We start from the raw sequence: 24,828 nt of genomic DNA, 5'->3' as shown, positions 1-24,828 counted from the left end.
GAGTGACATCACAGCACAGTGCTAAGGCTCCTGGGCCTGGACACAGCAGCGGCTGCAATATCTCAACGGAGAATACGTTTATATCTATGTGTGTGTGTGCGCATATATATATATATATATATATATATATATATATATATATATATATATTTCTCCGCCGAAATCACTTTTAAACCCATTTCCACCTTTTTTTCCCTTCTCTTCCTCTTACTTTTTTTTCACGTTTTTTTACGTTTTTCTCCTTTTCGCCTCTTTTCTGGGCGTATTATTCTTCTTTTTCTTCTTTTTTTTCGTCTAATGCATACCCCATCAGTGCAGCAATGCTTATTCAATACCGCCAGCAGATGGAGACACTGGGGGATAATTTTCTAAGGATTTATACTGATTTTTCCTGTCTGAATTTGTCGCACAGAAAGTTGCAGGCCAAATATGTGTGACATTTCTGCGACTTTAGCTTCTAGAGCATTTTTACAACATTATACATAGGTGCTGAATACATAAAAAGCGACTGTTCAGCGACAGACAAGTCGCATCGGCTGAAAGTAGGCCAGAATGTCAGTCCATGTTGGAGCAGGTTTAGATACAGTCTAAAGCATAGATCTCAAAGTCTGTGCACAGAATTTAGCAAGGGCCTCGCACCTTCTGATGCATCAGGTAGGTGCACAATAGCATAGCCTAACCCTCTGTACTTTGGTCTATATTGATGCGGGACATAGACAGCCAGCTGATGACCAATCCATTAGTGCAATGGATGGCTGGAAGCATTTGTCTTTGCCTTTGCAATACCACAGAAGCAATGCATGGTCAATGTACAGCAATGACACACCTGTGTGAACAGCCAGGAGACCCCCCCCCCCCATGTTATGTTACATAGTTACATAGTTAGTACGGTCGAAAAAAGACATATGTCCATCACGTTCAACCAGGGAATTAAGGGGTAGGGGTGTGGCGCGATATTGGGGAAGGGATGAGATTTTATATTTCTTCATAAGCATTAATCTTATTTTGTCAATTAGGAACATTCAGCACCCACCCGCTATCAAGGCAGCTGCCTATCATGTCATGCCCTACCTGCACAGGTGTGCTGGCTACTCAAATGATCCAATTAAGGAGGCCATTTAGTCAGCAGCAGCAGAAGTCCTGTGCCTGGACGCTCCAACAGGGGCCAGACACAAGCAGAAGCAGAAGCAGCAGAAGCAGCAGCAGCACCACCTTTTGTTTTTTGGCTGCAGCAGCAGCAAGGCCCACAGGGCTGGCTAGCTGGCTAGCCAGCAAGCAGGTAGCAATGAAAGTAGGAATCTTTCTTTTTAACCCTGTAAGGGGGTGGTGCACTGTACCCGAAGATACTGCCATATCGGGTCAATGCATAGGGCGACGGAAGCAAGCTTCGAAATCGGCCCCCGTTCTCAAAAATCCATTTAATATATGGTCCCCAGATAGGGGACGTATCAGATATTAAACTGATAAGAACAGATACTACACTTGATCTTAGCCAAAAGGCCGAGAAGCGATAACCGTGAAAGGGGCGGGCCCAACAAGGTCCCCTTCATGGGCACTATCACTGCTTGCTGTCAGGGAGGCTGCCAGACAATTTTCCATGCACACTCTGGGCTGGGGGGCAGTCAACCACCAGTACACACAGCAGAACCTAAACCCATACCATTATTGCTAAGCAGCAAGACAGGGGCCCATTGCACTCCCACGGGGCCTTTTTAAATGCAATCCATAACCCGGATTTGCCAGGAACCCTTCTTACTCCTCCTACTTGCATGTGACACTGGGCTTAGGATCTGCATAGGAAACACACACACAAGCACACACCTACCTTTGTTGCCTGCAGATGCCTCCTTGGCTGTCCCCAAACGGTATCAAACCAACACCCACGGGAAGCTGTAAGCATAGAGGACATGCCTGCACCCCATTGGACTTACCTGTGTGGGTTAAATCCGGGTTATTTGACAACCTATGGCGGTGATGGTTCTGCTCAGGCAGAGCAGTGCTGATGCTCCTCATAAAGCTGTCGCTGCTGTGAAGGTTCTAGGTGACATCACAAATCCCTTTGGTTACATACACAACAAAGCTGGGTTGTTGTTGTTTACACTCTGCAAGGCCTGTGGAAGTGAGTGACATCATAGCACTGTAGTTCTGAGGGTTCAAGATGGATGCAACAATCTCCTGTTGCTTCTATGAAGGCCGTAATAGACGACATCACCAAACAGCTCCATAGTCACATACACAGCAAAGGAGAGATGTTGTTTACACCTAGTGATGTCAGTGGTATTGAGTGACATCACAGCACAGTGCTAAGGCTCCTGGGCCTGGACACAGCAGCGGCTGCAATATCTCAACGGAGAATACGTTTATATCTATGTGTGTGTGTGCGCATATATATATATATATATATATATATATATATATATATATATTTCTCCGCCGAAATCACTTTTAAACCCATTTCCACCTTTTTTTCCCTTCTCTTCCTCTTACTTTTTTTTCACGTTTTTTTACGTTTTTCTCCTTTTCGCCTCTTTTCTGGGCGTATTATTCTTCTTTTTCTTCTTTTTTTTCGTCTAATGCATACCCCATCAGTGCAGCAATGCTTATTCAATACCGCCAGCAGATGGAGACACTGGGGGATAATTTTCTAAGGATTTATACTGATTTTTCCTGTCTGAATTTGTCGCACAGAAAGTTGCAGGCCAAATATGTGTGACATTTCTGCGACTTTAGCTTCTAGAGCATTTTTACAACATTATACATAGGTGCTGAATACATAAAAAGCGACTGTTCAGCGACAGACAAGTCGCATCGGCTGAAAGTAGGCCAGAATGTCAGTCCATGTTGGAGCAGGTTTAGATACAGTCTAAAGCATAGATCTCAAAGTCTGTGCACAGAATTTAGCAAGGGCCTCGCACCTTCTGATGCATCAGGTAGGTGCACAATAGCATAGCCTAACCCTCTGTACTTTGGTCTATATTGATGCGGGACATAGACAGCCAGCTGATGACCAATCCATTAGTGCAATGGATGGCTGGAAGCATTTGTCTTTGCCTTTGCAATACCACAGAAGCAATGCATGGTCAATGTACAGCAATGACACACCTGTGTGAACAGCCAGGAGACCCCCCCCCCCCATGTTATGTTACATAGTTACATAGTTAGTACGGTCGAAAAAAGACATATGTCCATCACGTTCAACCAGGGAATTAAGGGGTAGGGGTGTGGCGCGATATTGGGGAAGGGATGAGATTTTATATTTCTTCATAAGCATTAATCTTATTTTGTCAATTAGGAACATTCAGCACCCACCCGCTATCAAGGCAGCTGCCTATCATGTCATGCCCTACCTGCACAGGTGTGCTGGCTACTCAAATGATCCAATTAAGGAGGCCATTTAGTCAGCAGCAGCAGAAGTCCTGTGCCTGGACGCTCCAACAGGGGCCAGACACAAGCAGAAGCAGAAGCAGCAGAAGCAGCAGCAGCACCACCTTTTGTTTTTTGGCTGCAGCAGCAGCAAGGCCCACAGGGCTGGCTGGCTGGCTAGCTGGCTAGCCAGCAAGCAGGTAGCAATGAAAGTAGGAATCTTTCTTTTTAACCCTGTAAGGGGGTGGTGCACTGTACCCGAAGATACTGCCATATCGGGTCAATGCATAGGGCGACGGAAGCAAGCTTCGAAATCGGCCCCCGTTCTCAAAAATCCATTTAATATATGGTCCCCAGATAGGGGACGTATCAGATATTAAACTGATAAGAACAGATACTACACTTGATCTTAGCCAAAAGGCCGAGAAGCGATAACCGTGAAAGGGGCGGGCCCAACAAGGTCCCCTTCATGGGCACTATCACTGCTTGCTGTCAGGGAGGCTGCCAGACAATTTTCCATGCACACTCTGGGCTGGGGGGCAGTCAACCACCAGTACACACAGCAGAACCTAAACCCATACCATTATTGCTAAGCAGCAAGACAGGGGCCCATTGCACTCCCACGGGGCCTTTTTAAATGCAATCCATAACCCGGATTTGCCAGGAACCCTTCTTACTCCTCCTACTTGCATGTGACACTGGGCTTAGGATCTGCATAGGAAACACACACACAAGCACACACCTACCTTTGTTGCCTGCAGATGCCTCCTTGGCTGTCCCCAAACGGTATCAAACCAACACCCACGGGAAGCTGTAAGCATAGAGGACATGCCTGCACCCCATTGGACTTACCTGTGTGGGTTAAATCCGGGTTATTTGACAACCTATGGCGGTGATGGTTCTGCTCAGGCAGAGCAGTGCTGATGCTCCTCATAAAGCTGTCGCTGCTGTGAAGGTTCTAGGTGACATCACAAATCCCTTTGGTTACATACACAACAAAGCTGGGTTGTTGTTGTTTACACTCTGCAAGGCCTGTGGAAGTGAGTGACATCATAGCACTGTAGTTCTGAGGGTTCAAGATGGATGCAACAATCTCCTGTTGCTTCTATGAAGGCCATAATAGACGACATCACCAAACAGCTCCATAGTCACATACACAGCAAAGGAGAGATGTTGTTTACACCTAGTGATGTCAGTGGTATTGAGTGACATCACAGCACAGTGCTAAGGCTCCTGGGCCTGGACACAGCAGCGGCTGCAATATCTCAACGGAGAATACGTTTATATCTATGTGTGTGTGTGCGCATATATATATATATATATATATATATATATATATATATATATATATTTCTCCGCCGAAATCACTTTTAAACCCATTTCCACCTTTTTTTCCCTTCTCTTCCTCTTACTTTTTTTTCACGTTTTTTTACGTTTTTCTCCTTTTCGCCTCTTTTCTGGGCGTATTATTCTTCTTTTTCTTCTTTTTTTTCGTCTAATGCATACCCCATCAGTGCAGCAATGCTTATTCAATACCGCCAGCAGATGGAGACACTGGGGGATAATTTTCTAAGGATTTATACTGATTTTTCCTGTCTGAATTTGTCGCACAGAAAGTTGCAGGCCAAATATGTGTGACATTTCTGCGACTTTAGCTTCTAGAGCATTTTTACAACATTATACATAGGTGCTGAATACATAAAAAGCGACTGTTCAGCGACAGACAAGTCGCATCGGCTGAAAGTAGGCCAGAATGTCAGTCCATGTTGGAGCAGGTTTAGATACAGTCTAAAGCATAGATCTCAAAGTCTGTGCACAGAATTTAGCAAGGGCCTCGCACCTTCTGATGCATCAGGTAGGTGCACAATAGCATAGCCTAACCCTCTGTACTTTGGTCTATATTGATGCGGGACATAGACAGCCAGCTGATGACCAATCCATTAGTGCAATGGATGGCTGGAAGCATTTGTCTTTGCCTTTGCAATACCACAGAAGCAATGCATGGTCAATGTACAGCAATGACACACCTGTGTGAACAGCCAGGAGACCCCCCCCCCCATGTTATGTTACATAGTTACATAGTTAGTACGGTCGAAAAAAGACATATGTCCATCACGTTCAACCAGGGAATTAAGGGGTAGGGGTGTGGCGCGATATTGGGGAAGGGATGAGATTTTATATTTCTTCATAAGCATTAATCTTATTTTGTCAATTAGGAACATTCAGCACCCACCCGCTATCAAGGCAGCTGCCTATCATGTCATGCCCTACCTGCACAGGTGTGCTGGCTACTCAAATGATCCAATTAAGGAGGCCATTTAGTCAGCAGCAGCAGAAGTCCTGTGCCTGGACGCTCCAACAGGGGCCAGACACAAGCAGAAGCAGAAGCAGCAGAAGCAGCAGCAGCACCACCTTTTGTTTTTTGGCTGCAGCAGCAGCAAGGCCCACAGGGCTGGCTAGCTGGCTAGCCAGCAAGCAGGTAGCAATGAAAGTAGGAATCTTTCTTTTTAACCCTGTAAGGGGGTGGTGCACTGTACCCGAAGATACTGCCATATCGGGTCAATGCATAGGGCGACGGAAGCAAGCTTCGAAATCGGCCCCCGTTCTCAAAAATCCATTTAATATATGGTCCCCAGATAGGGGACGTATCAGATATTAAACTGATAAGAACAGATACTACACTTGATCTTAGCCAAAAGGCCGAGAAGCGATAACCGTGAAAGGGGCGGGCCCAACAAGGTCCCCTTCATGGGCACTATCACTGCTTGCTGTCAGGGAGGCTGCCAGACAATTTTCCATGCACACTCTGGGCTGGGGGGCAGTCAACCACCAGTACACACAGCAGAACCTAAACCCATACCATTATTGCTAAGCAGCAAGACAGGGGCCCATTGCACTCCCACGGGGCCTTTTTAAATGCAATCCATAACCCGGATTTGCCAGGAACCCTTCTTACTCCTCCTACTTGCATGTGACACTGGGCTTAGGATCTGCATAGGAAACACACACACAAGCACACACCTACCTTTGTTGCCTGCAGATGCCTCCTTGGCTGTCCCCAAACGGTATCAAACCAACACCCACGGGAAGCTGTAAGCATAGAGGACATGCCTGCACCCCATTGGACTTACCTGTGTGGGTTAAATCCGGGTTATTTGACAACCTATGGCGGTGATGGTTCTGCTCAGGCAGAGCAGTGCTGATGCTCCTCATAAAGCTGTCGCTGCTGTGAAGGTTCTAGGTGACATCACAAATCCCTTTGGTTACATACACAACAAAGCTGGGTTGTTGTTGTTTACACTCTGCAAGGCCTGTGGAAGTGAGTGACATCATAGCACTGTAGTTCTGAGGGTTCAAGATGGATGCAACAATCTCCTGTTGCTTCTATGAAGGCCGTAATAGACGACATCACCAAACAGCTCCATAGTCACATACACAGCAAAGGAGAGATGTTGTTTACACCTAGTGATGTCAGTGGTATTGAGTGACATCACAGCACAGTGCTAAGGCTCCTGGGCCTGGACACAGCAGCGGCTGCAATATCTCAACGGAGAATACGTTTATATCTATGTGTGTGTGTGCGCATATATATATATATATATATATATATATATATATATATATATATATATATATATATTTCTCCGCCGAAATCACTTTTAAACCCATTTCCACCTTTTTTTCCCTTCTCTTCCTCTTACTTTTTTTTCACGTTTTTTTACGTTTTTCTCCTTTTCGCCTCTTTTCTGGGCGTATTATTCTTCTTTTTCTTCTTTTTTTTCGTCTAATGCATACCCCATCAGTGCAGCAATGCTTATTCAATACCGCCAGCAGATGGAGACACTGGGGGATAATTTTCTAAGGATTTATACTGATTTTTCCTGTCTGAATTTGTCGCACAGAAAGTTGCAGGCCAAATATGTGTGACATTTCTGCGACTTTAGCTTCTAGAGCATTTTTACAACATTATACATAGGTGCTGAATACATAAAAAGCGACTGTTCAGCGACAGACAAGTCGCATCGGCTGAAAGTAGGCCAGAATGTCAGTCCATGTTGGAGCAGGTTTAGATACAGTCTAAAGCATAGATCTCAAAGTCTGTGCACAGAATTTAGCAAGGGCCTCGCACCTTCTGATGCATCAGGTAGGTGCACAATAGCATAGCCTAACCCTCTGTACTTTGGTCTATATTGATGCGGGACATAGACAGCCAGCTGATGACCAAGTGCAATGGATGGCTGGAAGCATTTGTCTTTGCCTTTGCAATACCACAGAAGCAATGCATGGTCAATGTACAGCAATGACACACCTGTGTGAACAGCCAGGAGACCCCCCCCCCCCATGTTATGTTACATAGTTACATAGTTAGTACGGTCGAAAAAAGACATATGTCCATCACGTTCAACCAGGGAATTAAGGGGTAGGGGTGTGGCGCGATATTGGGGAAGGGATGAGATTTTATATTTCTTCATAAGCATTAATCTTATTTTGTCAATTAGGAACATTCAGCACCCACCCGCTATCAAGGCAGCTGCCTATCATGTCATGCCCTACCTGCACAGGTGTGCTGGCTACTCAAATGATCCAATTAAGGAGGCCATTTAGTCAGCAGCAGCAGAAGTCCTGTGCCTGGACGCTCCAACAGGGGCCAGACACAAGCAGAAGCAGAAGCAGCAGAAGCAGCAGCAGCACCACCTTTTGTTTTTTGGCTGCAGCAGCAGCAAGGCCCACAGGGCTGGCTAGCTGGCTAGCCAGCAAGCAGGTAGCAATGAAAGTAGGAATCTTTCTTTTTAACCCTGTAAGGGGGTGGTGCACTGTACCCGAAGATACTGCCATATCGGGTCAATGCATAGGGCGACGGAAGCAAGCTTCGAAATCGGCCCCCGTTCTCAAAAATCCATTTAATATATGGTCCCCAGATAGGGGACGTATCAGATATTAAACTGATAAGAACAGATACTACACTTGATCTTAGCCAAAAGGCCGAGAAGCGATAACCGTGAAAGGGGCGGGCCCAACAAGGTCCCCTTCATGGGCACTATCACTGCTTGCTGTCAGGGAGGCTGCCAGACAATTTTCCATGCACACTCTGGGCTGGGGGGCAGTCAACCACCAGTACACACAGCAGAACCTAAACCCATACCATTATTGCTAAGCAGCAAGACAGGGGCCCATTGCACTCCCACGGGGCCTTTTTAAATGCAATCCATAACCCGGATTTGCCAGGAACCCTTCTTACTCCTCCTACTTGCATGTGACACTGGGCTTAGGATCTGCATAGGAAACACACACACAAGCACACACCTACCTTTGTTGCCTGCAGATGCCTCCTTGGCTGTCCCCAAACGGTATCAAACCAACACCCACGGGAAGCTGTAAGCATAGAGGACATGCCTGCACCCCATTGGACTTACCTGTGTGGGTTAAATCCGGGTTATTTGACAACCTATGGCGGTGATGGTTCTGCTCAGGCAGAGCAGTGCTGATGCTCCTCATAAAGCTGTCGCTGCTGTGAAGGTTCTAGGTGACATCACAAATCCCTTTGGTTACATACACAACAAAGCTGGGTTGTTGTTGTTTACACTCTGCAAGGCCTGTGGAAGTGAGTGACATCATAGCACTGTAGTTCTGAGGGTTCAAGATGGATGCAACAATCTCCTGTTGCTTCTATGAAGGCCGTAATAGACGACATCACCAAACAGCTCCATAGTCACATACACAGCAAAGGAGAGATGTTGTTTACACCTAGTGATGTCAGTGGTATTGAGTGACATCACAGCACAGTGCTAAGGCTCCTGGGCCTGGACACAGCAGCGGCTGCAATATCTCAACGGAGAATACGTTTATATCTATGTGTGTGTGTGCGCATATATATATATATATATATATATATATATATATATATATATATATTTCTCCGCCGAAATCACTTTTAAACCCATTTCCACCTTTTTTTCCCTTCTCTTCCTCTTACTTTTTTTTCACGTTTTTTTACGTTTTTCTCCTTTTCGCCTCTTTTCTGGGCGTATTATTCTTCTTTTTCTTCTTTTTTTTCGTCTAATGCATACCCCATCAGTGCAGCAATGCTTATTCAATACCGCCAGCAGATGGAGACACTGGGGGATAATTTTCTAAGGATTTATACTGATTTTTCCTGTCTGAATTTGTCGCACAGAAAGTTGCAGGCCAAATATGTGTGACATTTCTGCGACTTTAGCTTCTAGAGCATTTTTACAACATTATACATAGGTGCTGAATACATAAAAAGCGACTGTTCAGCGACAGACAAGTCGCATCGGCTGAAAGTAGGCCAGAATGTCAGTCCATGTTGGAGCAGGTTTAGATACAGTCTAAAGCATAGATCTCAAAGTCTGTGCACAGAATTTAGCAAGGGCCTCGCACCTTCTGATGCATCAGGTAGGTGCACAATAGCATAGCCTAACCCTCTGTACTTTGGTCTATATTGATGCGGGACATAGACAGCCAGCTGATGACCAATCCATTAGTGCAATGGATGGCTGGAAGCATTTGTCTTTGCCTTTGCAATACCACAGAAGCAATGCATGGTCAATGTACAGCAATGACACACCTGTGTGAACAGCCAGGAGACCCCCCCCCCCCATGTTATGTTACATAGTTACATAGTTAGTACGGTCGAAAAAAGACATATGTCCATCACGTTCAACCAGGGAATTAAGGGGTAGGGGTGTGGCGCGATATTGGGGAAGGGATGAGATTTTATATTTCTTCATAAGCATTAATCTTATTTTGTCAATTAGGAACATTCAGCACCCACCCGCTATCAAGGCAGCTGCCTATCATGTCATGCCCTACCTGCACAGGTGTGCTGGCTACTCAAATGATCCAATTAAGGAGGCCATTTAGTCAGCAGCAGCAGAAGTCCTGTGCCTGGACGCTCCAACAGGGGCCAGACACAAGCAGAAGCAGAAGCAGCAGAAGCAGCAGCAGCACCACCTTTTGTTTTTTGGCTGCAGCAGCAGCAAGGCCCACAGGGCTGGCTAGCTGGCTAGCCAGCAAGCAGGTAGCAATGAAAGTAGGAATCTTTCTTTTTAACCCTGTAAGGGGGTGGTGCACTGTACCCGAAGATACTGCCATATCGGGTCAATGCATAGGGCGACGGAAGCAAGCTTCGAAATCGGCCCCCGTTCTCAAAAATCCATTTAATATATGGTCCCCAGATAGGGGACGTATCAGATATTAAACTGATAAGAACAGATACTACACTTGATCTTAGCCAAAAGGCCGAGAAGCGATAACCGTGAAAGGGGCGGGCCCAACAAGGTCCCCTTCATGGGCACTATCACTGCTTGCTGTCAGGGAGGCTGCCAGACAATTTTCCATGCACACTCTGGGCTGGGGGGCAGTCAACCACCAGTACACACAGCAGAACCTAAACCCATACCATTATTGCTAAGCAGCAAGACAGGGGCCCATTGCACTCCCACGGGGCCTTTTTAAATGCAATCCATAACCCGGATTTGCCAGGAACCCTTCTTACTCCTCCTACTTGCATGTGACACTGGGCTTAGGATCTGCATAGGAAACACACACACAAGCACACACCTACCTTTGTTGCCTGCAGATGCCTCCTTGGCTGTCCCCAAACGGTATCAAACCAACACCCACGGGAAGCTGTAAGCATAGAGGACATGCCTGCACCCCATTGGACTTACCTGTGTGGGTTAAATCCGGGTTATTTGACAACCTATGGCGGTGATGGTTCTGCTCAGGCAGAGCAGTGCTGATGCTCCTCATAAAGCTGTCGCTGCTGTGAAGGTTCTAGGTGACATCACAAATCCCTTTGGTTACATACACAACAAAGCTGGGTTGTTGTTGTTTACACTCTGCAAGGCCTGTGGAAGTGAGTGACATCATAGCACTGTAGTTCTGAGGGTTCAAGATGGATGCAACAATCTCCTGTTGCTTCTATGAAGGCCGTAATAGACGACATCACCAAACAGCTCCATAGTCACATACACAGCAAAGGAGAGATGTTGTTTACACCTAGTGATGTCAGTGGTATTGAGTGACATCACAGCACAGTGCTAAGGCTCCTGGGCCTGGACACAGCAGCGGCTGCAATATCTCAACGGAGAATACGTTTATATCTATGTGTGTGTGTGCGCATATATATATATATATATATATATATATATATATATATATATATATATATTTCTCCGCCGAAATCACTTTTAAACCCATTTCCACCTTTTTTTCCCTTCTCTTCCTCTTACTTTTTTTTCACGTTTTTTTACGTTTTTCTCCTTTTCGCCTCTTTTCTGGGCGTATTATTCTTCTTTTTCTTCTTTTTTTTCGTCTAATGCATACCCCATCAGTGCAGCAATGCTTATTCAATACCGCCAGCAGATGGAGACACTGGGGGATAATTTTCTAAGGATTTATACTGATTTTTCCTGTCTGAATTTGTCGCACAGAAAGTTGCAGGCCAAATATGTGTGACATTTCTGCGACTTTAGCTTCTAGAGCATTTTTACAACATTATACATAGGTGCTGAATACATAAAAAGCGACTGTTCAGCGACAGACAAGTCGCATCGGCTGAAAGTAGGCCAGAATGTCAGTCCATGTTGGAGCAGGTTTAGATACAGTCTAAAGCATAGATCTCAAAGTCTGTGCACAGAATTTAGCAAGGGCCTCGCACCTTCTGATGCATCAGGTAGGTGCACAATAGCATAGCCTAACCCTCTGTACTTTGGTCTATATTGATGCGGGACATAGACAGCCAGCTGATGACCAATCCATTAGTGCAATGGATGGCTGGAAGCATTTGTCTTTGCCTTTGCAATACCACAGAAGCAATGCATGGTCAATGTACAGCAATGACACACCTGTGTGAACAGCCAGGAGACCCCCCCCCCCCATGTTATGTTACATAGTTACATAGTTAGTACGGTCGAAAAAAGACATATGTCCATCACGTTCAACCAGGGAATTAAGGGGTAGGGGTGTGGCGCGATATTGGGGAAGGGATGAGATTTTATATTTCTTCATAAGCATTAATCTTATTTTGTCAATTAGGAACATTCAGCACCCACCCGCTATCAAGGCAGCTGCCTATCATGTCATGCCCTACCTGCACAGGTGTGCTGGCTACTCAAATGATCCAATTAAGGAGGCCATTTAGTCAGCAGCAGCAGAAGTCCTGTGCCTGGACGCTCCAACAGGGGCCAGACACAAGCAGAAGCAGAAGCAGCAGAAGCAGCAGCAGCACCACCTTTTGTTTTTTGGCTGCAGCAGCAGCAAGGCCCACAGGGCTGGCTAGCTGGCTAGCCAGCAAGCAGGTAGCAATGAAAGTAGGAATCTTTCTTTTTAACCCTGTAAGGGGGTGGTGCACTGTACCCGAAGATACTGCCATATCGGGTCAATGCATAGGGCGACGGAAGCAAGCTTCGAAATCGGCCCCCGTTCTCAAAAATCCATTTAATATATGGTCCCCAGATAGGGGACGTATCAGATATTAAACTGATAAGAACAGATACTACACTTGATCTTAGCCAAAAGGCCGAGAAGCGATAACCGTGAAAGGGGCGGGCCCAACAAGGTCCCCTTCATGGGCACTATCACTGCTTGCTGTCAGGGAGGCTGCCAGACAATTTTCCATGCACACTCTGGGCTGGGGGGCAGTCAACCACCAGTACACACAGCAGAACCTAAACCCATACCATTATTGCTAAGCAGCAAGACAGGGGCCCATTGCACTCCCACGGGGCCTTTTTAAATGCAATCCATAACCCGGATTTGCCAGGAACCCTTCTTACTCCTCCTACTTGCATGTGACACTGGGCTTAGGATCTGCATAGGAAACACACACACAAGCACACACCTACCTTTGTTGCCTGCAGATGCCTCCTTGGCTGTCCCCAAACGGTATCAAACCAACACCCACGGGAAGCTGTAAGCATAGAGGACATGCCTGCACCCCATTGGACTTACCTGTGTGGGTTAAATCCGGGTTATTTGACAACCTATGGCGGTGATGGTTCTGCTCAGGCAGAGCAGTGCTGATGCTCCTCATAAAGCTGTCGCTGCTGTGAAGGTTCTAGGTGACATCACAAATCCCTTTGGTTACATACACAACAAAGCTGGGTTGTTGTTGTTTACACTCTGCAAGGCCTGTGGAAGTGAGTGACATCATAGCACTGTAGTTCTGAGGGTTCAAGATGGATGCAACAATCTCCTGTTGCTTCTATGAAGGCCGTAATAGACGACATCACCAAACAGCTCCATAGTCACATACACAGCAAAGGAGAGATGTTGTTTACACCTAGTGATGTCAGTGGTATTGAGTGACATCACAGCACAGTGCTAAGGCTCCTGGGCCTGGACACAGCAGCGGCTGCAATATCTCAACGGAGAATACGTTTATATCTATGTGTGTGTGTGCGCATATATATATATATATATATATATATATATATATATATATATATATTCTCCGCCGAAATCACTTTTAAACCCATTTCCACCTTTTTTTCCCTTCTCTTCCTCTTACTTTTTTTTCACGTTTTTTTACGTTTTTCTCCTTTTCGCCTCTTTTCTGGGCGTATTATTCTTCTTTTTCTTCTTTTTTTTCGTCTAATGCATACCCCATCAGTGCAGCAATGCTTATTCAATACCGCCAGCAGATGGAGACACTGGGGGATAATTTTCTAAGGATTTATACTGATTTTTCCTGTCTGAATTTGTCGCACAGAAAGTTGCAGGCCAAATATGTGTGACATTTCTGCGACTTTAGCTTCTAGAGCATTTTTACAACATTATACATAGGTGCTGAATACATAAAAAGCGACTGTTCAGCGACAGACAAGTCGCATCGGCTGAAAGTAGGCCAGAATGTCAGTCCATGTTGGAGCAGGTTTAGATACAGTCTAAAGCATAGATCTCAAAGTCTGTGCACAGAATTTAGCAAGGGCCTCGCACCTTCTGATGCATCAGGTAGGTGCACAATAGCATAGCCTAACCCTCTGTACTTTGGTCTATATTGATGCGGGACATAGACAGCCAGCTGATGACCAATCCATTAGTGCAATGGATGGCTGGAAGCATTTGTCTTTGCCTTTGCAATACCACAGAAGCAATGCATGGTCAATGTACAGCAATGACACACCTGTGTGAACAGCCAGGAGACCCCCCCCCCCATGTTATGTTACATAGTTACATAGTTAGTACGGTCGAAAAAAGACATATGTCCATCACGTTCAACCAGGGAATTAAGGGGTAGGGGTGTGGCGCGATATTGGGGAAGGGATGAGATTTTATATTTCTTCATAAGCATTAATCTTATTTTGTCAATTAGGAACATTCAGCACCCACCCGCTATCAAGGCAGCTGCCTATCATGTCATGCCCTACCTGCACAGGTGTGCTGGCTACTCAAATGATCCAATTAAGGAGGCCATTTAGTCAGCAGCAGCAGAAGTCCTGTGCCTGGACGCTCCAACAGGGGCCAGACACAAGCAGAAGCAGAAGCAGCAGAAGCAGCAGCAGCACCACCTTTTGTTTTTTGGCTGCAGCAGCAGCAAGGCCCACAGGGCTGGCTAGCTGGCTAGCCAGCAAGCAGGTAGCAATGAAAGTAGGAATCTTTCTTTTTAACCCTGTAAGGGGGTGGTGCACTGTACCCGAAGATACTGCCATATCGGGTCAATGCATAGGGCGACGGAAGCAAGCTTCGAAATCGGCCCCCGTTCTCAAAAATCCATTTAATATATGGTCCCCAGATAGGGGACGTATCAGATATTAAACTGATAAGAACAGATACTACACTTGATCTTAGCCAAAAGGCCGAGAAGCGATAACCGTGAAAGGGGCGGGCCCAACAAGGTCCCCTTCATGGGCACTATCACTGCTTGCTGTCAGGGAGGCTGCCAGACAATTTTCCATGCACACTCTGGGCTGGGGGGCAGTCAACCACCAGTACACACAGCAGAACCTAAACCCATACCATTATTGCTAAGCAGCAAGACAGGGGCCCATTGCACTCCCACGGGGCCTTTTTAAATGCAATCCATAACCCGGATTTGCCAGGAACCCTTCTTACTCCTCCTACTTGCATGTGACACTGGGCTTAGGATCTGCATAGGAAACACACACACAAGCACACACCTACCTTTGTTGCCTGCAGATGCCTCCTTGGCTGTCCCCAAACGGTATCAAACCAACACCCACGGGAAGCTGTAAGCATAGAGGACATGCCTGCACCCCATTGGACTTACCTGTGTGGGTTAAATCCGGGTTATTTGACAACCTATGGCGGTGATGGTTCTGCTCAGGCAGAGCAGTGCTGATGCTCCTCATAAAGCTGTCGCTGCTGTGAAGGTTCTAGGTGACATCACAAATCCCTTTGGTTACATACACAACAAAGCTGGGTTGTTGTTGTTTACACTCTGCAAGGCCTGTGGAAGTGAGTGACATCATAGCACTGTAGTTCTGAGGGTTCAAGATGGATGCAACAATCTCCTGTTGCTTCTATGAAGGCCGTAATAGACGACATCACCAAACAGCTCCATAGTCACATACACAGCAAAGGAGAGATGTTGTTTACACCTAGTGATGTCAGTGGTATTGAGTGACATCACAGCACAGTGCTAAGGCTCCTGGGCCTGGACACAGCAGCGGCTGCAATATCTCAACGGAGAATACGTTTATATCTATGTGTGTGTGTGCGCATATATATATATATATATATATATATATATATATATATATATATATATTCTCCGCCGAAATCACTTTTAAACCCATTTCCACCTTTTTTTCCCTTCTCTTCCTCTTACTTTTTTTTCACGTTTTTTTACGTTTTTCTCCTTTTCGCCTCTTTTCTGGGCGTATTATTCTTCTTTTTCTTCTTTTTTTTCGTCTAATGCATACCCCATCAGTGCAGCAATGCTTATTCAATACCGCCAGCAGATGGAGACACTGGGGGATAATTTTCTAAGGATTTATACTGATTTTTCCTGTCTGAATTTGTCGCACAGAAAGTTGCAGGCCAAATATGTGTGACATTTCTGCGACTTTAGCTTCTAGAGCATTTTTACAACATTATACATAGGTGCTGAATACATAAAAAGCGACTGTTCAGCGACAGACAAGTCGCATCGGCTGAAAGTAGGCCAGAATGTCAGTCCATGTTGGAGCAGGTTTAGATACAGTCTAAAGCATAGATCTCAAAGTCTGTGCACAGAATTTAGCAAGGGCCTCGCACCTTCTGATGCATCAGGTAGGTGCACAATAGCATAGCCTAACCCTCTGTACTTTGGTCTATATTGATGCGGGACATAGACAGCCAGCTGATGACCAATCCATTAGTGCAATGGATGGCTGGAAGCATTTGTCTTTGCCTTTGCAATACCACAGAAGCAATGCATGGTCAATGTACAGCAATGACACACCTGTGTGAACAGCCAGGAGACCCCCCCCCCCATGTTATGTTACATAGTTACATAGTTAGTACGGTCGAAAAAAGACATATGTCCATCACGTTCAACCAGGGAATTAAGGGGTAGGGGTGTGGCGCGATATTGGGGAAGGGATGAGATTTTATATTTCTTCATAAGCATTAATCTTATTTTGTCAATTAGGAACATTCAGCACCCACCCGCTATCAAGGCAGCTGCCTATCATGTCATGCCCTACCTGCACAGGTGTGCTGGCTACTCAAATGATCCAATTAAGGAGGCCATTTAGTCAGCAGCAGCAGAAGTCCTGTGCCTGGACGCTCCAACAGGGGCCAGACACAAGCAGAAGCAGAAGCAGCAGAAGCAGCAGCAGCACCACCTTTTGTTTTTTGGCTGCAGCAGCAGCAAGGCCCACAGGGCTGGCTAGCTGGCTAGCTGGCTAGCCAGCAAGCAGGTAGCAATGAAAGTAGGAATCTTTCTTTTTAACCCTGTAAGGGGGTGGTGCACTGTACCCGAAGATACTGCCATATCGGGTCAATGCATAGGGCGACGGAAGCAAGCTTCGAAATCGGCCCCCGTTCTCAAAAATCCATTTAATATATGGTCCCCAGATAGGGGACGTATCAGATATTAAACTGATAAGAACAGATACTACACTTGATCTTAGCCAAAAGGCCGAGAAGCGATAACCGTGAAAGGGGCGGGCCCAACAAGGTCCCCTTCATGGGCACTATCACTGCTTGCTGTCAGGGAGGCTGCCAGACAATTTTCCATGCACACTCTGGGCTGGGGGGCAGTCAACCACCAGTACACACAGCAGAACCTAAACCCATACCATTATTGCTAAGCAGCAAGACAGGGGCCCATTGCACTCCCACGGGGCCTTTTTAAATGCAATCCATAACCCGGATTTGCCAGGAACCCTTCTTACTCCTCCTACTTGCATGTGACACTGGGCTTAGGATCTGCATAGGAAACACACACACAAGCACACACCTACCTTTGTTGCCTGCAGATGCCTCCTTGGCTGTCCCCAAACGGTATCAAACCAACACCCACGGGAAGCTGTAAGCATAGAGGACATGCCTGCACCCCATTGGACTTACCTGTGTGGGTTAAATCCGGGTTATTTGACAACCTATGGCGGTGATGGTTCTGCTCAGGCAGAGCAGTGCTGATGCTCCTCATAAAGCTGTCGCTGCTGTGAAGGTTCTAGGTGACATCACAAATCCCTTTGGTTACATACACAACAAAGCTGGGTTGTTGTTGTTTACACTCTGCAAGGCCTGTGGAAGTGAGTGACATCATAGCACTGTAGTTCTGAGGGTTCAAGATGGATGCAACAATCTCCTGTTGCTTCTATGAAGGCCGTAATAGACGACATCACCAAACAGCTCCATAGTCACATACACAGCAAAGGAGAGATGTTGTTTACACCTAGTGATGTCAGTGGTATTGAGTGACATCACAGCACAGTGCTAAGGCTCCTGGGCCTGGACACAGCAGCGGCTGCAATATCTCAACGGAGAATACGTTTATATCTATGTGTGTGTGTGCGCATATATATATATATATATATATATATATATATATATATATATATATTTCTCCGCCGAAATCACTTTTAAACCCATTTCCACCTTTTTTTCCCTTCTCTTCCTCTTACTTTTTTTTCACGTTTTTTTACGTTTTTCTCCTTTTCGCCTCTTTTCTGGGCGTATTATTCTTCTTTTTCTTCTTTTTTTTCGTCTAATGCATACCCCATCAGTGCAGCAATGCTTATTCAATACCGCCAGCAGATGGAGACACTGGGGGATAATTTTCTAAGGATTTATACTGATTTTTCCTGTCTGAATTTGTCGCACAGAAAGTTGCAGGCCAAATATGTGTGACATTTCTGCGACTTTAGCTTCTAGAGCATTTTTACAACATTATACATAGGTGCTGAATACATAAAAAGCGACTGTTCAGCGACAGACAAGTCGCATCGGCTGAAAGTAGGCCAGAATGTCAGTCCATGTTGGAGCAGGTTTAGATACAGTCTAAAGCATAGATCTCAAAGTCTGTGCACAGAATTTAGCAAGGGCCTCGCACCTTCTGATGCATCAGGTAGGTGCACAATAGCATAGCCTAACCCTCTGTACTTTGGTCTATATTGATGCGGGACATAGACAGCCAGCTGATGACCAATCCATTAGTGCAATGGATGGCTGGAAGCATTTGTCTTTGCCTTTGCAATACCACAGAAGCAATGCATGGTCAATGTACAGCAATGACACACCTGTGTGAACAGCCAGGAGACCCCCCCCCCCATGTTATGTTACATAGTTACATAGTTAGTACGGTCGAAAAAAGACATATGTCCATCACGTTCAACCAGGGAATTAAGGGGTAGGGGTGTGGCGCGATATTGGGGAAGGGATGAGATTTTATATTTCTTCATAAGCATTAATCTTATTTTGTCAATTAGGAACATTCAGCACCCACCCGCTATCAAGGCAGCTGCCTATCATGTCATGCCCTACCTGCACAGGTGTGCTGGCTACTCAAATGATCCAATTAAGGAGGCCATTTAGTCAGCAGCAGCAGAAGTCCTGTGCCTGGACGCTCCAACAGGGGCCAGACACAAGCAGAAGCAGAAGCAGCAGAAGCAGCAGCAGCACCACCTTTTGTTTTTTGGCTGCAGCAGCAGCAAGGCCCACAGGGCTGGCTAGCTGGCTAGCTGGCTAGCCAGCAAGCAGGTAGCAATGAAAGTAGGAATCTTTCTTTTTAACCCTGTAAGGGGGTGGTGCACTGTACCCGAAGATACTGCCATATCGGGTCAATGCATAGGGCGACGGAAGCAAGCTTCGAAATCGGCCCCCGTTCTCAAAAATCCATTTAATATATGGTCCCCAGATAGGGGACGTATCAGATATTAAACTGATAAGAACAGATACTACACTTGATCTTAGCCAAAAGGCCGAGAAGCGATAACCGTGAAAGGGGCGGGCCCAACAAGGTCCCCTTCATGGGCACTATCACTGCTTGCTGTCAGGGAGGCTGCCAGACAATTTTCCATGCACACTCTGGGCTGGGGGGCAGTCAACCACCAGTACACACAGCAGAACCTAAACCCATACCATTATTGCTAAGCAGCAAGACAGGGGCCCATTGCACTCCCACGGGGCCTTTTTAAATGCAATCCATAACCCGGATTTGCCAGGAACCCTTCTTACTCCTCCTACTTGCATGTGACACTGGGCTTAGGATCTGCATAGGAAACACACACACAAGCACACACCTACCTTTGTTGCCTGCAGATGCCTCCTTGGCTGTCCCCAAACGGTATCAAACCAACACCCACGGGAAGCTGTAAGCATAGAGGACATGCCTGCACCCCATTGGACTTACCTGTGTGGGTTAAATCCGGGTTATTTGACAACCTATGGCGGTGATGGTTCTGCTCAGGCAGAGCAGTGCTGATGCTCCTCATAAAGCTGTCGCTGCTGTGAAGGTTCTAGGTGACATCACAAATCCCTTTGGTTACATACACAACAAAGCTGGGTTGTTGTTGTTTACACTCTGCAAGGCCTGTGGAAGTGAGTGACATCATAGCACTGTAGTTCTGAGGGTTCAAGATGGATGCAACAATCTCCTGTTGCTTCTATGAAGGCCGTAATAGACGACATCACCAAACAGCTCCATAGTCACATACACAGCAAAGGAGAGATGTTGTTTACACCTAGTGATGTCAGTGGTATTGAGTGACATCACAGCACAGTGCTAAGGCTCCTGGGCCTGGACACAGCAGCGGCTGCAATATCTCAACGGAGAATACGTTTATATCTATGTGTGTGTGTGCGCATATATATATATATATATATATATATATATATATATATATATTTCTCCGCCGAAATCACTTTTAAACCCATTTCCACCTTTTTTTCCCTTCTCTTCCTCTTACTTTTTTTTCACGTTTTTTTACGTTTTTCTCCTTTTCGCCTCTTTTCTGGGCGTATTATTCTTCTTTTTCTTCTTTTTTTTCGTCTAATGCATACCCCATCAGTGCAGCAATGCTTATTCAATACCGCCAGCAGATGGAGACACTGGGGGATAATTTTCTAAGGATTTATACTGATTTTTCCTGTCTGAATTTGTCGCACAGAAAGTTGCAGGCCAAATATGTGTGACATTTCTGCGACTTTAGCTTCTAGAGCATTTTTACAACATTATACATAGGTGCTGAATACATAAAAAGCGACTGTTCAGCGACAGACAAGTCGCATCGGCTGAAAGTAGGCCAGAATGTCAGTCCATGTTGGAGCAGGTTTAGATACAGTCTAAAGCATAGATCTCAAAGTCTGTGCACAGAATTTAGCAAGGGCCTCGCACCTTCTGATGCATCAGGTAGGTGCACAATAGCATAGCCTAACCCTCTGTACTTTGGTCTATATTGATGCGGGACATAGACAGCCAGCTGATGACCAATCCATTAGTGCAATGGATGGCTGGAAGCATTTGTCTTTGCCTTTGCAATACCACAGAAGCAATGCATGGTCAATGTACAGCAATGACACACCTGTGTGAACAGCCAGGAGACCCCCCCCCCCATGTTATGTTACATAGTTACATAGTTAGTACGGTCGAAAAAAGACATATGTCCATCACGTTCAACCAGGGAATTAAGGGGTAGGGGTGTGGCGCGATATTGGGGAAGGGATGAGATTTTATATTTCTTCATAAGCATTAATCTTATTTTGTCAATTAGGAACATTCAGCACCCACCCGCTATCAAGGCAGCTGCCTATCATGTCATGCCCTACCTGCACAGGTGTGCTGGCTACTCAAATGATCCAATTAAGGAGGCCATTTAGTCAGCAGCAGCAGAAGTCCTGTGCCTGGACGCTCCAACAGGGGCCAGACACAAGCAGAAGCAGAAGCAGCAGAAGAAGCAGCAGCAGCACCACCTTTTGTTTTTTGGCTGCAGCAGCAGCAAGGCCCACAGGGCTGGCTAGCTGGCTAGCCAGCAAGCAGGTAGCAATGAAAGTAGGAATCTTTCTTTTTAACCCTGTAAGGGGGTGGTGCACTGTACCCGAAGATACTGCCATATCGGGTCAATGCATAGGGCGACGGAAGCAAGCTTCGAAATCGGCCCCCGTTCTCAAAAATCCATTTAATATATGGTCCCCAGATAGGGGACGTATCAGATATTAAACTGATAAGAACAGATACTACACTTGATCTTAGCCAAAAGGCCGAGAAGCGATAACCGTGAAAGGGGCGGGCCCAACAAGGTCCCCTTCATGGGCACTATCACTGCTTGCTGTCAGGGAGGCTGCCAGACAATTTTCCATGCACACTCTGGGCTGGGGGGCAGTCAACCACCAGTACACACAGCAGAACCTAAACCCATACCATTATTGCTAAGCAGCAAGACAGGGGCCCATTGCACTCCCACGGGGCCTTTTTAAATGCAATCCATAACCCGGATTTGCCAGGAACCCTTCTTACTCCTCCTACTTGCATGTGACACTGGGCTTAGGATCTGCATAGGAAACACACTCACAAGCACACACCTACCTTTGTTGCCTGCAGATGCCTCCTTGGCTGTCCCCAAACGGTATCAAACCAACACCCACGGGAAGCTGTAAGCATAGAGGACATGCCTGCACCCCATTGGACTTACCTGTGTGGGTTAAATCCGGGTTATTTGACAACCTATGGCGGTGATGGTTCTGCTCAGGCAGAGCAGTGCTGATGCTCCTCATAAAGCTGTCGCTGCTGTGAAGGTTCTAGGTGACATCACAAATCCCTTTGGTTACATACACAACAAAGCTGGGTTGTTGTTGTTTACACTCTGCAAGGCCTGTGGAAGTGAGTGACATCATAGCACTGTAGTTCTGAGGGTTCAAGATGGATGCAACAATCTCCTGTTGCTTCTATGAAGGCCGTAATAGACGACATCACCAAACAGCTCCATAGTCACATACACAGCAAAGGAGAGATGTTGTTTACACCTAGTGATGTCAGTGGTATTGAGTGACATCACAGCACAGTGCTAAGGCTCCTGGGCCTGGACACAGCAGCGGCTGCAATATCTCAACGGAGAATACGTTTATATCTATGTGTGTGTGTGCGCATATATATATATATATATATATATATATATATATATATATATTTCTCCGCCGAAATCACTTTTAAACCCATTTCCACCTTTTTTTCCCTTCTCTTCCTCTTACTTTTTTTTCACGTTTTTTTACGTTTTTCTCCTTTTCGCCTCTTTTCTGGGCGTATTATTCTTCTTTTTCTTCTTTTTTTTCGTCTAATGCATACCCCATCAGTGCAGCAATGCTTATTCAATACCGCCAGCAGATGGAGACACTGGGGGATAATTTTCTAAGGATTTATACTGATTTTTCCTGTCTGAATTTGTCGCACAGAAAGTTGCAGGCCAAATATGTGTGACATTTCTGCGACTTTAGCTTCTAGAGCATTTTTACAACATTATACATAGGTGCTGAATACATAAAAAGCGACTGTTCAGCGACAGACAAGTCGCATCGGCTGAAAGTAGGCCAGAATGTCAGTCCATGTTGGAGCAGGTTTAGATACAGTCTAAAGCATAGATCTCAAAGTCTGTGCACAGAATTTAGCAAGGGCCTCGCACCTTCTGATGCATCAGGTAGGTGCACAATAGCATAGCCTAACCCTCTGTACTTTGGTCTATATTGATGCGGGACATAGACAGCCAGCTGATGACCAATCCATTAGTGCAATGGATGGCTGGAAGCATTTGTCTTTGCCTTTGCAATACCACAGAAGCAATGCATGGTCAATGTACAGCAATGACACACCTGTGTGAACAGCCAGGAGACCCCCCCCCCCCATGTTATGTTACATAGTTACATAGTTAGTACGGTCGAAAAAAGACATATGTCCATCACGTTCAACCAGGGAATTAAGGGGTAGGGGTGTGGCGCGATATTGGGGAAGGGATGAGATTTTATATTTCTTCATAAGCATTAATCTTATTTTGTCAATTAGGAACATTCAGCACCCACCCGCTATCAAGGCAGCTGCCTATCATGTCATGCCCTACCTGCACAGGTGTGCTGGCTACTCAAATGATCCAATTAAGGAGGCCATTTAGTCAGCAGCAGCAGAAGTCCTGTGCCTGGACGCTCCAACAGGGGCCAGACACAAGCAGAAGCAGAAGCAGCAGAAGCAGCAGCAGCACCACCTTTTGTTTTTTGGCTGCAGCAGCAGCAAGGCCCACAGGGCTGGCTAGCTGGCTAGCCAGCAAGCAGGTAGCAATGAAAGTAGGAATCTTTCTTTTTAACCCTGTAAGGGGGTGGTGCACTGTACCCGAAGATACTGCCATATCGGGTCAATGCATAGGGCGACGGAAGCAAGCTTCGAAATCGGCCCCCGTTCTCAAAAATCCATTTAATATATGGTCCCCAGATAGGGGACGTATCAGATATTAAACTGATAAGAACAGATACTACACTTGATCTTAGCCAAAAGGCCGAGAAGCGATAACCGTGAAAGGGGCGGGCCCAACAAGGTCCCCTTCATGGGCACTATCACTGCTTGCTGTCAGGGAGGCTGCCAGACAATTTTCCATGCACACTCTGGGCTGGGGGGCAGTCAACCACCAGTACACACAGCAGAACCTAAACCCATACCATTATTGCTAAGCAGCAAGACAGGGGCCCATTGCACTCCCACGGGGCCTTTTTAAATGCAATCCATAACCCGGATTTGCCAGGAACCCTTCTTACTCCTCCTACTTGCATGTGACACTGGGCTTAGGATCTGCATAGGAAACACACACACAAGCACACACCTACCTTTGTTGCCTGCAGATGCCTCCTTGGCTGTCCCCAAACGGTATCAAACCAACACCCACGGGAAGCTGTAAGCATAGAGGACATGCCTGCACCCCATTGGACTTACCTGTGTGGGTTAAATCCGGGTTATTTGACAACCTATGGCGGTGATGGTTCTGCTCAGGCAGAGCAGTGCTGATGCTCCTC

General features: G+C 46.1%; 11 non-coding genes across 11 annotated transcripts; all 11 read right to left on the bottom strand.

Moving 5' to 3' along the window:
* Positions 1-1,321: 1,321 nt before the first annotated feature.
* On the bottom strand, positions 1,322-1,512 carry LOC130306159 (U2 spliceosomal RNA). The gene has a single exon (XR_008855549.1). It is a non-coding gene; the product is annotated as a U2 spliceosomal RNA (small nuclear RNA).
* Positions 1,513-3,605: 2,093 nt separating this feature from the next.
* On the bottom strand, positions 3,606-3,796 carry LOC130306158 (U2 spliceosomal RNA). The gene has a single exon (XR_008855548.1). It is a non-coding gene; the product is annotated as a U2 spliceosomal RNA (small nuclear RNA).
* A 2,088-nt stretch (positions 3,797-5,884) lies between these two features.
* Positions 5,885-6,075, bottom strand: LOC130306157 (U2 spliceosomal RNA). The gene has a single exon (XR_008855547.1). It is a non-coding gene; the product is annotated as a U2 spliceosomal RNA (small nuclear RNA).
* A 2,092-nt stretch (positions 6,076-8,167) lies between these two features.
* On the bottom strand, positions 8,168-8,358 carry LOC130306156 (U2 spliceosomal RNA). The gene has a single exon (XR_008855546.1). It is a non-coding gene; the product is annotated as a U2 spliceosomal RNA (small nuclear RNA).
* Positions 8,359-10,447: 2,089 nt separating this feature from the next.
* LOC130306155 (U2 spliceosomal RNA) lies at positions 10,448-10,638 on the bottom strand. The gene has a single exon (XR_008855545.1). It is a non-coding gene; the product is annotated as a U2 spliceosomal RNA (small nuclear RNA).
* Positions 10,639-12,731: 2,093 nt separating this feature from the next.
* Positions 12,732-12,922, bottom strand: LOC130306154 (U2 spliceosomal RNA). Its single transcript, XR_008855544.1, has one exon. It is a non-coding gene; the product is annotated as a U2 spliceosomal RNA (small nuclear RNA).
* A 2,087-nt stretch (positions 12,923-15,009) lies between these two features.
* LOC130306195 (U2 spliceosomal RNA) lies at positions 15,010-15,200 on the bottom strand. Its single transcript, XR_008855581.1, has one exon. It is a non-coding gene; the product is annotated as a U2 spliceosomal RNA (small nuclear RNA).
* A 2,097-nt stretch (positions 15,201-17,297) lies between these two features.
* LOC130306187 (U2 spliceosomal RNA) lies at positions 17,298-17,488 on the bottom strand. The gene has a single exon (XR_008855576.1). It is a non-coding gene; the product is annotated as a U2 spliceosomal RNA (small nuclear RNA).
* Positions 17,489-19,584: 2,096 nt separating this feature from the next.
* On the bottom strand, positions 19,585-19,775 carry LOC130306175 (U2 spliceosomal RNA). The gene has a single exon (XR_008855565.1). It is a non-coding gene; the product is annotated as a U2 spliceosomal RNA (small nuclear RNA).
* Positions 19,776-21,862: 2,087 nt separating this feature from the next.
* LOC130306164 (U2 spliceosomal RNA) lies at positions 21,863-22,053 on the bottom strand. Its single transcript, XR_008855554.1, has one exon. It is a non-coding gene; the product is annotated as a U2 spliceosomal RNA (small nuclear RNA).
* Positions 22,054-24,138: 2,085 nt separating this feature from the next.
* On the bottom strand, positions 24,139-24,329 carry LOC130306153 (U2 spliceosomal RNA). Its single transcript, XR_008855543.1, has one exon. It is a non-coding gene; the product is annotated as a U2 spliceosomal RNA (small nuclear RNA).
* Between the last annotated feature and the right edge of the window lie 499 nt (positions 24,330-24,828).

Source organism: Hyla sarda, unplaced genomic scaffold (genome assembly GCF_029499605.1).
Source record: "Hyla sarda isolate aHylSar1 unplaced genomic scaffold, aHylSar1.hap1 scaffold_1358, whole genome shotgun sequence".
Lineage (NCBI taxonomy): Eukaryota > Metazoa > Chordata > Amphibia > Anura > Hylidae > Hyla > Hyla sarda.
This window is presented reverse-complemented; position numbering and strand designations above follow the sequence as displayed.